The 5,150-nt window shown below is 40.8% G+C and overlaps 1 non-coding gene across 1 annotated transcript; it reads left to right on the top strand.

Annotated features, from left to right (window-relative positions):
• The first annotated feature begins 5,042 nt into the window (after positions 1–5,042).
• Positions 5,043–5,150, top strand: LOC112788007 (small nucleolar RNA R71). Its single transcript, XR_003195388.1, has one exon. It is a non-coding gene; the product is annotated as a small nucleolar RNA R71 (small nucleolar RNA).

The raw sequence follows: 5,150 nt of genomic DNA, 5'->3' as shown, positions 1-5,150 counted from the left end.
AAATACCTGAAATCACAGAAAAACACACAAACTCATAGTAAAGTCCAGAAATGTGAATTTAACATAAAAACTAATAAAAACATCCCTAAAAGTAACTAGATCCTACTAAAACCATACTAAAAACAATGCCAAAAAGCGTATAAATTATCCGCTCATCACAACACCAAACTTAAATTATTGCTTGTCCCCAAGCAACTAAAAATCAAATAGGATAAAAAGAAGAGAATATACTGTAAATTCCAAACTATCAATGAAACATAGCTCCAATCAGATGAGCGGGACTTGTAGCTTTTTGCCTCTTGAATAGTTTTGGCATCTCACTTTATTCATTGAAGTTCAGAATGATTGGCATCTATAGGAAATCAGAGTTCAGATAGTGTTATTGATTCTCCTAGTTCAGTATGTTGATTCTTGAACACAGCTACTTTATGAGTCTTGGCCGTGGCCCTAAGCACTTTATTTTCCAGTATTACCACCGGATACATAAATGTCACAGACACATAACTGGGTGAACCTTTTCAGATTGTGACTCAGCTTCGCTAAAGTCCCCAATTAGAGGTGTCCAGGGTTCTTAAGCACACTCTTCTTTTTGCTTTGGATCTTGACTTTAACCGCTCAGTCTCAAGTTTTCACTTGACACCTTCACGCCACAAGCACATGGTTAGGGACAGCTTGGTTTAACCGCTTAGGCAGGATTTTATTCCTTTAGGCCCTCCTATCCACTGATGCTCAAAGCCTTAGATCCTTTTTATTTACCCCTTACCTTTTGGTTTTAAGAGATTTTGGCTTTTTCTGCTTGCTTTTTCTTTTTTTTTCTTTTTTTTCGCAAGCTTTCTGTATTCACTGCTTTTTCTTTCTTCAAGAATCATTTTTATGATTTTTCAGATTATCAAATAACATTTCTCCTTTTTTCCTTATTCTTCAAGAGCCAATATATTTAACATTCATAAACATCAACTTCAAAAGACATATGCATTGTTCAAGCATTCATTCAGAAAACAAAAAGTATTGTCACCACATCAAAATAATTAAACTAGTTTCAAGGATGAATTCGAAACCATGTACTTCTTGTTCTTTTGTAATTAAAACATTTTTCATTCAAGAGAGGTGATGGATTCATATTCATAACTTTAAGGCATAGACACTAATGATCATGTAATAAGACACAAACATAGATAAACATTTAACATAAAAAATGAAAAACAAAAAATTTAAGAACAAGGAATGAGTCCACCTTAGTGATGGTGGCATTTTCTTCTTTAGGAACCAATGATGTCCTTGAGCTCTTCTATGTCTCTTCCTTGTCTTTGTTGCTCCTCCCTCATTGCTCTTTGATCTTCTCTAATTTCATGAAGGATGATGGAGTGCTCTTGATGTTCCACCCTTAGTTGTCCCATGTTGGAACTCAGTTCTCCTAGGGAGGTGTTGATTTGCTCCCAAAAATTCTGTGGAGGAAAGTGCATCCCTTGAGGCATCTCAAGGATTTCTTGGTGATGAGCTTCTTCATGCGTCCCTTGAGATCCATGAATAGGCTCTCTTGTTGGCTCCATCCTTTTCTTAGTGATGGGCTTGTCCTCATCAATGAGGATATCTCCCTTTATGTCAATCACAGCCGAGTTGCATAGATGGCAAATGAGGTGAGGAAAGGCTAACCTTGCCATAGTGGAGGACTTGTCAGCCACCTTGTAGAGTTCTTGAGGTATAATCTCATGAACTTCCACCTCTTCTCCAATCATGATGCTATAGATCATGATGGCCCGGTCTATAGTGACTTCAGACCGGTTGCTAGTGGGAATGATTGAGCGTTGAATGAACTCCAACCATCCTCTAGCTACAGGCTTAAGGTCCAGTCTTCTCAGTTGAACCGGTTTGCCTTTTGAGTCAATCTTCCATTGAGCTCCTTCCACACATATGTCCATGAGGACTTGGTCCAACCTTTGATCAAAGTTGACTCTCCTTGTGTAGGGGCGTGCGTTCTCTTCCATCATTGGCAAGTTGAACGCCAGCCTTACATTTTCCGGACTGAAATCTAAGTAGTTCCCCCGAACCATGGTAAGATAATTCTTTGGGTTCGGGATCTTACTTTGATCATGGTTCCTAGTGATCCATGCATTGGCATAGAACTCTTGAACCATTAGGACTCTGACTTGTTGGATGGGGTTGGTTAAAACTTCCCAACCTCTTCTTTGGATCTCATATCAGATCTTCGGATACTCATTTTTCTTGAGTTTGAAAGGGACCTCGGGGATCACCTTCTTCTTGGCCACAACATCATAGAAGTGGTCTTGATGGGCTTTGGAGATGAATCTTTCCATCTCCCATGACTCGAAGGTGGAAGCTTTTGTCTTCCCTTTTCCCTTTTCTAGAGGTTTCTCCGGTCTTAGGTGCCATCAATGGTAATGGAAAAACAAAAAGCTTATGCTTTTACCACACCAAACTTAGAAAATTGCTCGCCCTCGAGCAAGAGAAGAAAGAAAAGAAGTAGAAAAAGAGAAAAGATGGAGGAGAGTGAGGGGGTGTATTCGGCCAAGGTATAGAAGAGAGGGTTGTGTTGTGTGGAAATGAAGGAGGGATTGAGGTGTTTATATAGTGAGGGGAGAGGGGGTATGTTCGGCCATTTTGGGTGGGTTTGGGTGGAAAAGTGATTTTGAATTTTGAAGGTAGGTGGGGTTTATGGGGAAGAGAGATTGAGGTGATTGGTAAAGGGTTTTGGGGAAGGGTGTTTATTGGGAAGAGAGGATGAATGAGAAGAGGGAAGAGTATGAGTGGAGGTAGGTGGGGATCCTGTGGGGTCCACAGATGCTGAGATGATCCTGTGGGGCCCACAAATCCTGAGGTGTCAAGGATTTGCATCCCTGCACCAATTAGGCATGTAAAACGCCTTTGCATGCAATTCTGGCATTTAAACGCTGAATTGATGCTTGTTCTGGGCGTTCAACGCCCAGATGCAGCATGTTTCTGGCATTGAACGCCAGTTCTATGCTTGTTTCTGGAGTTCAGCACCAGCTCTTCTCAGGGTGCATTCCTGGCATTTGAACGCCAGGATGTTGCTTATTTCTGGCGTTCAATGCCAGATCCATGCTCTGTTCTGGCGTTGAATGCCAGCCAGATGCTCCTTACTGGCGTTTAAACACTAGTAAGTCCTTCCTTCAGGGTGTGATTTTTCTTCTGCTGTTTTTGATTCTGTTTTTAATTTTTGTATTTATTTTGTGACTCCACATGATCATGAACCTAATAAAACATGAAAGAACAATGAAAATAAAAATAAAATTAGATAAATAAAAATTGGGTTACCTCACAACAAGCGCTTCTTTAATGTCAATAGCTTGACAGTGGGCTCTCATGGAGCCACACAGGTGATCAGGTCAATTTTATAGACTCCCAACACTAAAATTTGAGTTTGGATATGGGAGTTCAACACCAAACTTAGAGTTTGGCTGAGGCCTCCCAACACCAAACTTAGAGTTTGACTGTGGAGGCTTTAGTTGACTCTGTACTGAGAGAAGCTTTTCATACTTCCTCTCCATTGTTACAGAAGGAGATCCTTGAGTTTTAAACACAAGGTTGTCCTCATTCAGTTGAAGGACCAACTCTCCTCTGTCTACATCAATCACAGCTCTTGCTGTGGCTAGGAAAGGTCTTCCAAGGATGATGCATTCATCCTCATCCTTTCCAGTGTCTAGGATTATGAAATCAGCAAGGATGTAAAGGCCTTCAACCTTTACTAACACGTCCTCTACTTGTCCATAAGCCTATTTTATGGAATTGTCTGCCATCTCTAATGAGAATTTGGCAGCCTGTACCTCAAAGATTTCCAATTTCTCCATTACAGAGAGTGGCAAGAGGTTTATTCCTGACCCAAGGTCACATAGAGCCTTCTCAAAGGTCATAGTGCCTATGGTACAAGGTATTAAGAACTTTTCAGGATCCTGTTTCTTCTGAGGTAATGTCAGTTGATCCAGATCACTCAGTTCATTGATGAGCAAGGGAGGTTCATCTTCCCAAGTCTCATTACCAAATAATTTGGCATTCAGCTTCATGATAGCACCAAGGTACTTGGCAACTTGCTCTTCAGTAACATCTTCATTCTCTTCAGAAGAAGAATACTCATCAGAGCTCATGAATGGCATAAGGAGGTTCAATGGAATCTCTATGGTCTCTAGATGAATCTCAGATTCCTTTGGTTCCTCAGAGGAAAACTCCTTATTGATCTCTGGACGTCCCAGGAGGTCTTCCTCACTGGGATTCACGTCCTCTTCCTCCCTTGTAGGTTCGGCCATGATTGATATATCAATGGCCTTGCACTCTCTCTTTGGATTCTCTTCTGTATTGCTTGGGAGAGTACTAGGAGGTGTTTCAGTGATTTTCTTACTTAGCTGGCCCACTTGTGCCTCCAAATTTCTTATGGAGGACCTTGTTTCACTCATGAAACTTAGAGTAGCCTTGGACAGATCAGAGACTAAGTTTGATAAATTAGAGGTATTTTGTTCAGAGTTCTCTGTCTGTTGCTGAGAAGATGATCGAAAAGGCTTTCTATTGCTAAACCTGTTTCTTCCACCATTATTAAAGCCTTGTTGAGGCTTTTGTTGATCCTTCCATGAGAGATTTGGATGATTTCTCCATGAGGGGTTATAGGTGTTTCCATAAGGTTCACCCATATAATTTACCTCTGCTATTGCAGGGTTCTCAGGATCATAAGCTTCTTCTTCAGAAGATGCCTCTTGAGTACTGTTGGATACAGCTTGCATTCCATTCAGACTCTGATAAATCATATTGACTTGCTGAGTCAATAGTTTGTTCTGAGCTAATATGGCATTCAGAGTATCAATTTCAAGAACTCCCTTCTTCTGAGGCGTCCCATTATTCACAGAATTTCTCTCAGAAGTGTACATGAATTGATTATTTGCAACCATGTCAATAAGTTCTTGAGCTTCTGCAGGCATTTTCTTTAGGTGAATGGATCCACCTGCAGAATGGTCCAGTGACATCTTGGAGAACTCAGACAGACCATAATAGAAGATATCCAGAATGGTCCATTCTGAAAGCATGTCAGGAGGACACCTTTTGGTCATCTGCTTGTATCTTTTCCAAGCTTCATAGAGGGATTCACCATCTTTTTGCTTGAAGGTCTGAACATCCACTCTAAGCTT

The sequence above is a fragment of the Arachis hypogaea genome, chromosome 20 (genome assembly GCF_003086295.3).
Source record: "Arachis hypogaea cultivar Tifrunner chromosome 20, arahy.Tifrunner.gnm2.J5K5, whole genome shotgun sequence".
Taxonomy (NCBI): domain Eukaryota; kingdom Viridiplantae; phylum Streptophyta; class Magnoliopsida; order Fabales; family Fabaceae; genus Arachis; species Arachis hypogaea.
The sequence above is the reverse complement of the archived record's forward strand: the minus strand, read 5'-3'. Positions and strand labels throughout refer to the sequence as shown.